Raw genomic sequence first — 13,653 nt, 5'->3', positions numbered from 1 at the left:
AGAAACGCTAGTCGCATTACCGCAGTTATGGCTATGCGATAATACGCCCCGTCTTGGTGGCCACTGAGAGCTAGGTCTGATGTGCAATTAAGTTCTAATTATTGGTTCTACACGTCATATTGCAATTGTGACAGTGACAACCAACCTGCTCTTTACAGCCGCATGCTGAAGGGAACGCAGCCCCTTTCGCTGCTTGAGTTAGTGGACCGATTAATTCACTCTGCGGCCTGCTTAAAACCCAAGTTAAACTATTAATCTGGTTGCTTTTAGGGCCACGTTGAAAATGCTGTAACATCTAATTTGAAAGTTGCACTATTTTTCTGACAACTTACACACCATCTATATGTCACAGTTGAAGGTACTCGTCGGTAATATAAGTGACTGGCCGAATGCCAGATGGTGTAACTTGTAAATATTTGTGTTCCCTATCCATAGAAGCAACGGCGATGTTACTTATAAGTTTTACCCTCACTTGAGCGGCCTTTGCCGCGCGGTGTGCACGTGGTTTTCGCCCTCTCGTTTTTCATCATTCGCCCGTCGATGTGCAACTGCCTGCAGATCTTGGAAGCCATTTTTTGACACTGAAAATTTACCAGTTTTGACATCGTATAAGCTTCTTCATATCAGAGGTTTTCGGATGTCACCAGCTCGAACTCTGCTGACGGAGATCGCGCTGATGTGTCAAAGGTAAACTATTTCTATACTCAACACGTTCTGCATGTCACCAAACGCTGAAACTGCTCTTTCAGGGATCATGCCGTTCTCAAGTATACGGACGTTCGCCATGGAAGGTGCACAGGAGATGAATGCGACTGCCCAGAATACATCTCTGAGACAGACGAAACTGGAAATCATAAACGCATATTGTGCTGTTACTGCGAGCATGGACCCGGAAGGTACTTGTCATTTTCTGAAATCGGTAAGAATGTCGACTTAGTTGAGGCTGTACCTTTGTTCAATAGAAGGAGAGGAAGATGTAATTTTATGTGAACAATTTCACTGACACGTGAGGAGACACAATAGCAGCGCGCACACGTGCGCAGCGCCGCCGGCCCACATGCCGTGTAAAAGCAACGTTTAACCCCTGTTAGTCGCAGAAGGAAGAACAGACATTGAGATGCCCGTTGAAAAGAGGAAGATAAAGAAAAACAGTAAATAAAATAGCGCTCGGAAGACAGCGAAAGGAAATAGCACGAGAGCAAACGTCAAGTCACGAAAAAAAGAGAACTATGTTTTAATATCGTAATCCTTGGATATAATTGGATATAATTTATCAGCTTCAAAATTGCTTCAGGTGAGTTTCAGTGTCCTTCTAGAAATTCTAGAAGATTCTCTGTTTTGCAGCGTAAAGATTTTGCCGTCCTTTGACTAGATCCCAAAACGAGGCGAACTTCCCTATTATTAAGCGACCTAGGGCATCTTCCCTCACGCCATGAGTATTCTGTCTGTTAAAAGTGACTTTACCGACAAGCTGAACTCAAAACAAGGGCGCCAAAGTGTAGCTGCATTCGCAAATAATTTCTTTCTTGCGCAGCTTAAAGCGAAAAGTTCACGGTGCGGTGGTCTATAGCTAAAGCCAGGTTCATTGCGTGTGATATAGAATCCCGAATTTGAGTTAGGAAAGTAAAACAACCTTTAAAGTTCAGCATCGCCTTCAGAATTTGTTTCGCTCTGAGGACGCTTTCAAATTTATTCGGATGGTTGCTATATTCTGTCACTTGCGTAACTTGAGTGTCACTTGCGCCTTCTGTGTGTGGCAGAACCGTTCCAAAGACTGTTTTCGGATTTTGTACCGAAGAATGGTTGTAAATATATGTAAGGAAAAAACTACTCTCTGTCATTTCTTGTGGTCTGTGTACACTGACATCAACGTCATCACCACGTTACACAGGTCGCTATTGAAAGCCAGTCACAAACGCTGACATCTGAGATCGACCTGACTTGCTGTTATAACTATAACAGTCCTTTTGTGGCTAACTAAACGTCTCAATCGCACCAGTCTCACAGATCAGTCTTTATGACTGCCATTTACTAGCGACCTGGTCCCAGAAATTGAGGTACGGTGCCCGACAAAGGATTACGGGACACGAGGTCGACGTAATTTTTCTTGAGCGTGATACTGTGGTCGTCCACACGACAGGAGAAGTGGAAAACAGAAGAACAATCTGTTACTGCTTCTGCTTTCTACGTGTCGGCGGCGGCACTGTCACGCTGCAGAAAGAGTACGCCGACCTGGCGTCCCGTAAACTTTTGTCAGGCACTGTACCCTTAACATAAAGGTAACGGGAATATACTTCCTTAAGGCTACGATAGAGCCTCTAAGTAGAGGGTACAGAATTCAAGGCAGCAGTAACCTTAACAGAAAGGTAACTGTGATAATTCCATAAGGCTACAAACAAGCCTCTACATAAGAGTTGCCCTTTGTAAAAGGGACCGTACTCCAAACATCAAGGTAAACGTGATATTTTAAGAGGTACACCGTAGCTTTTATTCAAAAGACACGAAAGGGAACACTTAACACTTCTAAATAGAGATAATTTCTTGGCCATTTTTTTTTCCTTTACTATAAGGGGACGAAGCTAAGAGTGTAGTTAGAAAACACAGCGACAGTGATGTCAACGTGTTCGCCCTCGTTCGTCAACAGAATGAGCTTGTTCTTAGTGGCCGCCAAGCCAGGTGATATTTTAGAATGAACTGTCCAATGGATTTTGCGAAAATCAGAACTGTGCTAATAGAACACATTGTTTTATATTTTTTGGGGCAGCTAAAATATATACTCGATGCAAAAGGAGGGACAATTATTAAGCTCACCGAGTTACCGTTTTTCAATTGGAACAAAAGCCGCGGTAACATGAACCCGACAGAAACGGGTCGAGTTCACTTATCACACCTCCTCACATCCATCCTCCCTGGAAGATTGATTGACACGGCCTGATGGGAGAGGATCTGCTGCGATAAACCAACTTGACCCGTTTGTCGTGTTCGCGTAATCGCTGTATACAGCGTTAAGGGGCATTATACCAAGGGGCCCATCTCCGGTATATGAGGGACCGGCTCCCATTTGGATCCCTCCCACCGATTACGCGGATTTGAAGGGAGACCAGAGCATATATATGCACGGTGAATGTCGACTCGCTACAGGAACAAATGATGACACCTCTCAGTACATCAAAATTGGATGGAAATAAACCTACGTCCACTTCAAGTGATAGACTTGAAGTGATTACAGGCTCAGATTCGTGTAAAGCCTGAGTATAGATATGAAATATTACACTCGAGACTGGATCATTTATCTTAACATAATGTAATTTGCTTACGCAAGTGCTGTGGAACCAGACACCAAATTATGTATACTTGATGTAGAAAGCAACAACAGTCTGTGTTGCAGAATATGATGGCTGAGCAGTCACATCTTGCCGGAAGCCTGAGAAACGAAGGATGACAAGCATTTCTTCAGAATGAGCGATAGAGAACTGCAAGGACACACACACACAACAAAAGCAAGGAAAACGTACGTTTCTTCATTGGACATGCAGCACAAAAATAGCAATACAGAAAATTAACAAACAAAGGCTTAACAATAAACCAGTAGCAGAATGACAGCGCGACACATAAGCTCACTCAAAAGGACCACTAATATAGGTATTCAGGGTAGAACGAAAACAGGATACATAAATTCACTCAACAGGAATACTAAGATAGCGTTCGATAGCCAATGAAAATGATGATGCAGAAGAAATTTCTGTAACATCTGCTGGCGAATCATTTCACTCGGGCACTGTGTGAGGGAAAAATGAGAAATACAACGCATTCTTCCTCGAACGAACCTCACAGATAAGCGTGCCGTGCTTCTGTCGTGGCAAACGACTGGAGTTAAATGCAAAATAAGCGGCGAACTTTAACCTTATCTTGTAATAAAGGATATTGTGCAAGTATTTCAGTCGCGTGAGTTTCTTCTGCAGAGGCAATGGGAGAATTCCAGAAGTTTCGTACAGTGCCGTTTTTGATGAGTCTGGCATACCAATAATAGCTAAATCTTAAAGTTTTTTTTTTCTGGACATTCTCTCACTTGTTTATATCTGTAGAACGTTGTTTATATGAACGTCTTGTTTATATCCGTAGAACGTTGTTTATATGAACGTTTTTTTTATATCTGTAGAACAGGTTTATACCATATCGTTTGCCCTGGCGGTTGCATGGTTTCAGGAGCACCCCTCCGAACGACTCATATTTTATCGTATACGCGGTTAAGCTCCCGTATTAGGCTCTTTGAACGGCGCTTTCACCAGGAAATGAAAATGGTACGCTACTCGACGTGAGGCCAGTGTCGCAAACAGCGTGTGACGGGAAGAGACAGTGAAGCGTGTGCCGCCATTATTGTATCACTATGAGACAGCAGTTTTTTGTCTATCGCCAACGGTGTCGATCCAGAACAGGAGGGCGGTCTCAGTCAAGGATATGGAGCACGGCGAGTGATGAAGGTTGCATTTAGCAGTGGAAGGATTCCGGCGGTGATCGCAAAAAATGAACTTCTAGCGTAGACTCTCAGGAACATAAATGCTGTCTAAGCGCCAGCCGGGCGCGCCAAGGTGCCAGGTGACACAGAGAAGTTGTGGCCCGCGAAACCACTCGCCTGGTGTCAACGAGCCGAATGGAGGCCGCTTTCCAAGACCCAGCTCATAAAGGTCTCCACCCGCAAAACTTGGCGGGACCAACGATATCGAAGGACACTGTCGGCAGGGTCGTTCATACGCCTGGACGCCGAAGCAACGCTTACTGACGGCCACCACAGGACTGCGGACGGAACACGGCTGGGAATATCGCAGTTAACGAAGTTCGCAAGTGAAATTGCACTATAAAATCGAAGACCACACGAACAACACGTTGCTGAGTCGCAATAATTTTAGGAAAGATCTTCCCGCGAACAGCACCGCAAGCGATATTGCCCCGACGACAGTTTCATGGGCCGCGCATTCAAAGACACGGCCCAACCCGTGGCGGACGGCGTTATCAAAGTGCCCTTCTCTAAAATACGAAGGGCGTCTCCCGTTTGCCTCCCTCCACCGCGTACGCGGATTTGATGGTAGAACAGAGCAGAGGTAGAACAGTCGCAATGAGAGTGTGTGTATTGTCGTATTGCCAACTGTAAGGTGGGGCATCAAGCAGAACTGAGGTAGTGAGTGAGTGTGTATTGTCATCAAGCAGGAGAGCTACCTATGGAGGTCGTATTGCCAACTGTAAGATCTTTAGAAAAAATCTTCCCGGAAACAACACCGCAAGCGATGCTGCCCCGACGACGGCCTGTAAGATCTTTAGAAAAAATCTTCCCGGAAACAACACCGCAAGCGATGTTGCCCCGACGACCGTTTTACGGGCCGCGCATTCCAAGACACGGCCCACCCGAGGGCGGACCGCGTTATCAAGGGGCCCTTCTCGAAATATCAAGCCTGTAAGATGGAATGTGACGGCGAACATAACAACGAATACGCCTTAGGTGTCTGGACACTGCTGCCTAAAATGAATTCCAGTTGCTCAAGATTGCCGGTGTGACGGAAGTTCCAAGAATGAAAGTGTTCGCCTTTCAGTGGCATGCAATGGCGACGACGCTTCAGTTTTGAGAACTGGAATAAATGTTGATGATAGTGACACGATGACTGCTCAGACTATAGCGCGTCAGACTATGACGTATTGTCAGTAAACTACAACGATATTTCGGATTTAAAACTACCATTTCCACACAGCTTCTGAGTGAAACGGCATAAAAGTCCACATACGCTGAATGGATAAAAACAGCACCTGTTAATAAGGCAGTTGATGTCGTAAAAGATCATGAAACAAGCTGATACATAGTCGGGCGCCTCATAACCACGCAAATAATATTAAATGAACAAATGGACAATAAAATCCAATGAAAGTATTGAATAATTGAATACTAGCGGTTGAAGAAAAGACACAGTAGTGGGGTTTGAACTCACACCCTGTGATTGCCGGTGAGAGATGCAAAATGGAGGTATACTGACAATGTATTTCATGTAATTGACATGATATAAAAGCGGTAACAACGTAGAGAAGCTCCACGCAGTAAACAGCCCCTATAATCGTGCTCAAGCTCCGGTGTTTTACCATAATTTTACCATACGCCTATCAGATTTAATTACAAAAACAAGTTTTGAAGGATCGCATCTTCAAGTTCTACCTCGACAAACTACCTTTCAGCATCATTGTCGAACCACCTAACTAATCCTCAAGGGGAGGGGAATATAAGTATCCCTGCCTCGGCACGATGCGGTAATCCATGGACAAAGAACACATGGAACTCATCCAAACTGTCCAGCGCCTGGACAGACCAAGCTAATAACTCACCTGTCCCTTGCAATCGAACATCGACATGAGCATATTTTTCTCATTCGATGACTTCTAACTGCTTGCTGGGCACGGAGAAATGACGTACATTTGAAGTTACAATATTCAAAGCTGACGTTCAATAAACTAGATAAGCGGAACAGATACTTCTTCGATAAACTTATTCGCTCCCAGGTAGGTACGTTCTGGCAACTGACCACATTTCAAATTTGAGCGGTCCCCATCACAAATAACTGAGAGCTACACGGGAACCCGACACCGCGTGGACCCGCCGCAACGCTTGCGCAAATCATCGCAACTTTCAAAACCCACATGCCGCCAATAGTCATTGTTTATTTATTTAGTTAGTCACCCTCAAAGCCGCGAGGCGTTACAGAGGGACGTGGTAAATATATTACATTAAAAAACATGTATGCGACGTAAGGAATACAAAGATGATGGCTCATATAAACATGAAGATACAGTAAATACAAACTATACATGCGCCGTGAAATCATGAAATCATGAAATGACCTTATTAAGCACGTCCTTCGCCTATGATTAGAGACTGGAGTTTTCCGGAAATATTTGTTTTAGATTCCGGGATTAAAAATCGGGTAAATAAACACGCTCTCCAAATTCATGCAAATTTGGTAGAAAAACTTTCGGTAGGCTAAATTAGGGGTGAAATCGGGCTCAGTTACTCAAACTGAACTTAATGGGTTCGGTACAAATGGTGATATAATTGCGTTTGCTGCAAAACAAGTTACTGTACATCGTAACAGACGTCTCAGTGAGGGCAATTTGCCGGGTAAATATCGGGTTTCACCCTACAGAGTCGGCCTTCAATGCGGGATGGAATCGTGGAAGAATCGGGTTAAACCCTAAAACATCAGGCTCTACCTGTGATCAATGCGGGAAGAAATATACAGGGTGTCTATTTTAGCTTTCACACAATTATTATAAAACGCTATTAGTGTTCTAATAGCGTTTTATAATAACATAGATGTTAGATAATGTGATATTAGAAATGACATAGATGTTAGATACATAGACGTTAGATAATAACATATAATAGCATAGATGTTGTTTTGCAGTTCAGTTCTATCCATCCTCTAGAATAGAGTATGTACGGAATAGCTAATTACCTGAAATTCATTAATAAACTTTTTCAATAAGGGATTTTGGTCAAAAGCGAGTAAGGATGTTGACACACTATCCTCGTCGAATGTCATTCCAAGTTTTAAAAAATCCTTAAGCACGCACAACAAATAAAATATCCATACCTGAATTTTGATACGCGAATAAGCGTAAATTTAAAACGCGTTCCTGAGGAGCTCGTCACCCTCGCCGACGGAGGTCTATCGCAGACATCCTGAGATATACACAGTAATTCAAGCAACGGGGCATTCGAGGATTACATGTTTGTATCGCTCATGTTTGTGACCTGCCTCGACTAATTCTCGTTCTTTACACAGATGATAAAGCTCTGAAAAATTATTGCGCAGGCTGCATTTATGCACTGTGTGGTTACGCAGTTTGGCTGTACAGCTTTGTACTGAGAGATAGCGCTATTTCTTGTGAAACAACACAGTGAAATACCAAAGCAAGGCACACCTAGAGGTGCTCATTGTAGCATGAAATCTCTGTAGTCACTGATCATTGCCTGCTTGCTTTCTGTATTGATCTGTAGCAGACAGTAAGATGAACTTCGCAATGGACAAATGTACGCAATGCAAATAAGGTCACACAAAGAAAGGAATGCAACTTGAAATCTGGTGCATCTGAGCTACAATGTGCTGTATTACTTTTATTAAAATTTACATGATTGTATATCTTTCTTCCACAATTGCAGTTAATTTTTGAGCCGCTTTGGTAGTTGTCACTTTGTAGAGGCCGACATATTCATCCAGGTGTGTCAGCACAAATCTATACAACTGGACAGTTTAATGTAGTGAGCATGGCGTACTGCATCATGAAGGACAAAGTATTGGAGCAGATGTATGGGACATAACACTGAATATGCAGTAAAATAATATAGATGGCTCTGCATGACTAACCACCTAACTTCAGTAACGAGTGATGAACATGCAGTCTTCAGGCAACTTCAAGAAATTAATACATGATGTATGGGGAGATGGTTTGCAAGATATACCAGCACCCAAAGCAACAGTTTCACAGGTTCCAGGCAAATGCATTACGTTGGCGCACAAGATGAGCATGTAATTATTTCGTTCCGCTTTACTGAACTTTATGCACCCTTAGGGTGCAATAGAAAATGTGGGAGGAGAGGGGGGTTCTAAAAAGAAGCAGAAGTAGTGTGAATTTCCCGTTGAAAACAAATGAAAAATTCCGCACACACAACCACATGATTTATGAACCTATGGTGAAGCAAGCTCTTACACAGACTTGTTTTTCATGTGTTTCATGAAGGTCAGTTGTGTTGGAGATGGCATGGTATGCGATAAGCCTAAGCTAATGCCAGTCACAAATTTGTGTAGCAGTAAATTTTCTTCACATGTGGCTTTGAAGAACTGCTTACTTGAAAAAAATAAATAATCAGGTGTGACACACATACAATCATATGTCACGGGCATTTGGTGCCAGTCATGCAGTGAAAGTAGTTTGCATGAGATGCCACATGTTCTCCTGGTGACGATGAGGGGGAAGGAAGCTTTCCAGCGATAAATGTATGTCATGGTGTCGCGTATTGCAACAGCGTTCAGGCACTGTTTCCAGTGACAGATCCATAGATGTTAAAATCATTTGTCATGACGCTGATGACACATTCTTAGTTACATCCGAACTTTGTTACTGTAGTATTCCCATATTCTGTATACCCTCCACTCACTGCTTTAGGAGTGGAGTGCGAGTCAAGGCAGAGGAGAGCTGGTGTGAAATGGGAGTACCCATTCTGCGTAGTTATTGTACGGGAAAAACCGTGGACACTTAGCATGCACCTGAGCTGGTGTAAGGGGAACGAGTTGTAACATAATTGAATGTACAGTAAGGTATTACACATATGCATATTAGAAGTGGATATTGGTTTGGTTCACTATTTTTGAACTCAGCTATTCAGAACATGTTGAAGGCAAGCACAACACCGAATTAGAGGCATTGTGGCATTCGCGATAAATAGCGTGAATAGCATGATTGCAATGTGCATGCGGGAGTATATCATAAATCATTTAGCATGATTCCATAGGAATGTGTTTTCCCATTCTTAAGATTTAACAGGATACGAGACTACACAACAAGAGTGCACTGATCACACCAGTGTAAAGCTGCAGTGTCGTCGAGCAATTTTAACAGTCCTGCTCACAGAAATGATGCAGAACAGCATGTATACATTTTAGCTTGAAAGAAAAGCCTTGAGCTTCGGATAGACACAAAAGGGACACTGTTTTTTGTTTAGTGCTATATTCACACTCAACACCTGAGTACATGGATAAACTCTGTGGCCATATGATAGATATCAACAGCATAAAAGAAGGAGAGCTAGTGTAACATGGGTACATGTTTACACTGCTTTAGGACTCTCATCTATATCGACACTGAACACATGCGCACAGAAATTAACTGTGCAGCCATACGGCAGGCTCTATAACGTAAAAGAACAATAGCTACTGTTAACATGGGACCGTGCTGTTCCATGTTTCTGGTGTGCTCGGTGTATATACAAACGGCTGCACTGGCAGGACAGATCTGTACCCATGCTAACAGAAGCTAACTTTCTTTTAAGTAGTTGACAACGGTCATGTGGCCATGTACAACATTTCCATGCACTCATGCTACAGTTATGGCACAACCACATTTCCATTTTGATGTTCCATGTACCAGCTGGCTACTATTATAATTGTTAATACCATCTATTGATAAGTCTGTAGCCTACATTTTGTTATATCTGTCTGGAAGGTGTTATATGGAGTAATTGCTGTTGATCTAGTTTTCACCTTGCAGTGCAGTGCTATGTGAGCAAGGGAGCTCAAAGTTTCTGTACACATTGCCCTTGATTCCTATACAATTCAGCTCCTTTGCAGTACACCTCAGACATATTACTGGAGTCAGCATGTGGAATGTAGCAAGGATTTTTTTCCTTGTGCACCATTGCCCACTCATGTTATCATGTGACCTCACCAACTAATTGAGCAGGGTATGGAGAGTGCATGCCTCTATGAAAAAAGTCATCCCTGTGGAACTACGTAATAGCCTTTATTGTCTGAATATAAACAAAAAATCTCACGAAAACAAAGTTGTTGTGACAAATGAGTCCACGAGACCACAACAGAGAATTTTTTTAGAAACGATCTCTAGAATATCTATGCTTATACAATGCACAAAAACTGTCAGTGATTGGTTATGGTTATGTACCTGCAATAGTTAACCTAAAAAGTAAAGATGCTTCCAAAAGGTCTTCAGCCTCCTGTAGCACACTGCTGTGTAGTGCCTTTTGCAGAAGCAGCCCTACAAAAGCAGATCTACTGTTACCAGACGATAAATCAAAATAGATGTAAGCAGCTGTCTTTTTGAATGTTTTCCAATGTAGCACTAGTAACACAATACCTGAAGAACTGTTTTTCATTGGTCTCCTCTGCTGTGGCATGCTGAAATAAGTCAAACACAGATTTCAGTTTCATCTATGCTTACATGTGAGTCCAGGGAAAATGGGGACCTCGTTCGGTTTTCCTCCGGTATTTTCATAACCTGGGAACGCAGAATCTGCTCAAATTTCGTGTTCAGTGTAGTGCAACAATATCCAATATTTCCATGCCTCGATAGTATCCATACAACAGCCGCAAGCCGCTAATGCACTGTACGATCAGTCCTATTGGACGGTTAAATGTCTCTGGAGATAAGACACGCTGCAGAGAGGTGATAGATACTGGGATGGTTAATAAACATGCGAATGGATAACGCCCCTCAATTACTCCATCGGGGCTCGCAACAACCATCTAGCACGTTATTGCTCCTACTGAACAATGACAGGGGTGCTTACAGTGTGTATCACAGGAGATGACACTCATAATAAGCGCCAGCACAGACAGCACTACGCTTTGTTTTTGAAGATGCACATTGAAGTTCGGCCATCCGCACGTTCTGTCGGTCCATTGGATTGGTATCTGGATTTTGTCCAGTGGCACATGTCGATGTCACTCTCTTTGACCACACTTCTACGGTGCTTTTACGTTTACCATGCAAGAGCTTGCAATAGCGCCTTCTAAAAACAACTGCTGCATTTCGTGATCCCGGTCAAGCGTTACGCCACTTTTCTTTACTAACCGCGCATTTAAACCGATTCTGCTTAATTTTTACCAGTTAGACTTCGAATTAGTGAAACATCACCTACCACAACCACTCTACGATAGGTTTTTCAGCACACGTTCACAGTTACAACGTAATTAGGCCGACGTTTAAAATACGTCCCATCCAAATACATGGGCCTTAAACCGCCGGTTTAAGTAGCTTGGGTGGATGATCGAAATGGAATATTTGAAACGAATATTCGTCCCATTGCGATAAAATCCATCTCCTGAGCGCTTCTAGTAACGATATCAGTCAAAACTTACCCAAGATTTGATGAAAAATTCTTCGTGAACCGGGGATTAGGCCTACCGGTCACAGCCGCTTCTGGCAGACTCTGGCGAAATGCGCATGCGCCGTGCAGGAAGCTCGCTATGTGCAGTGCCATTGGCTTCACCGCAACTGGTGGTAGGGCATGGGGTGGTGATCCAGGATTGGCGAACGAAAGTCTCACGTGATCGATTTAAACTCGACGTCACTAAACCAATGGTTTAAGTGAGTTTGTGAATACGGGTATTAGAGTTCAGCTGGGAACTACTTCATCCCGTTCATTTGTGCAAGAGAATGGTGCCCGCAGGGATCCGTTCTTAGTGTGACATTATTCTTGGTTAAAATTAACTCTATAGCAAGTGTCATTCCACTTTTCCATATCATGCTCTTTGTATGTGGATGACATCCAAATATCATATTGTTCGGCAAGCTTGTCAAGATGTGAACGACAGATGCAGCTGTGTATTAATAAAATGGCCAAATGGTCTTCACTGAACCGGTTTAAATTCTCCACAGAGAAAACAGTGTGTGTCCACTTTGTCAGAAGGAGCATTTCCACCACCCAGCTATTGACAATTCCGGCATACGAGGCCCATCCGCACCCCTTGTCACAGATGTGTTAATGGCTTACCACACTGTCTACGCCGCAGGCCACAGGCTAGTTCTCCAGTGGGCTCCAGCCCATTGTTGTGTCGTGGAGAATGAGCAGGCCGACAGTGCCGCAGAAGCAGCACTCTCGTATCGGAAACGGACCAGTATTGTTCTGCTGAGAGGAGACCGCCGTTCCGTTCTGCGACGCCTCGTGACACCTCTGGCTTCCCGCCAATGGAAAACCGACATTCTCCCCCGTCTATGTTTAGCAGAGTTGATCCAACGCTCGCTTTCCGCATGCCAAGAAACACCTCTCGTCAAGATGCTGCATTAATCCAACGAATGCGACTCGATGTGGACTTTACAGCTCAGTGGCGTTACCGCCTGAGACAAGTTGACTTTCCCACCTGCTGCCACTGTCGTGCTCTTGAGGATCTGGAGCACATTCTTCTTCATTGCCCCCCCCCCCTACCAACCTTCCCGAACCGCACTCTCCGAGTAGCTTAGTCGGCTAGAATGTCGCCCCTTCTCCCTATAGAAATTGCTTGGTCCCTGGCCCCATCCAGCCCAGCAACGATCTGCGCTCAAAGCTCTTTTAACATCTCTGGACACTATCGGACTTCGATCGTTATTGTGAAGGGGCTCCTTATTTTATTCTCCACATCCCCACCTGCAATGGGGTAGAGTATCGCCTCTGGCGATGAACCTCCCCACTCTTCATCTCAAAATAAAGTTGTTGTTGTTGTTGTTCCGCCACCTACGCTCAAACTTAATGGGCAAGATATACTTGTAAAATCGGAGAGCAAATTTCTTGGTGTCATATTCGACTCTAAGCTCTCCTTCAAGTCTCACATTCAAAACTTGTGATGTGCCTCAAGTCAATTAAGTCAATGAATTTTGTGAAAATTCTCTCTCACAGGTCCTGGGGTGCTGACCAGGAAACACTCTGCCGCGTGTATACATCTTGCATTCGCTCAAAGATAGATTACGGGTCCGTCGTCTATGGCTCTGCCCCCCAGTCTATGTTGAAATCCTTAGATACTATTCATCACCAGCGACTCATTCTCGTTCTCGGTGCTTTCCGAACCTCACCGGTCGAAAGCCTGTACGTCGAATCTCATGAATGTTCCTTTAAAAGACGGCGATTTT

This window comes from Ornithodoros turicata, chromosome 1 (genome assembly GCF_037126465.1).
Source record: "Ornithodoros turicata isolate Travis chromosome 1, ASM3712646v1, whole genome shotgun sequence".
Taxonomy (NCBI): Eukaryota; Metazoa; Arthropoda; class Arachnida; order Ixodida; family Argasidae; genus Ornithodoros; species Ornithodoros turicata.
The sequence above is the reverse complement of the archived record's forward strand: the minus strand, read 5'-3'. Positions refer to the sequence as shown.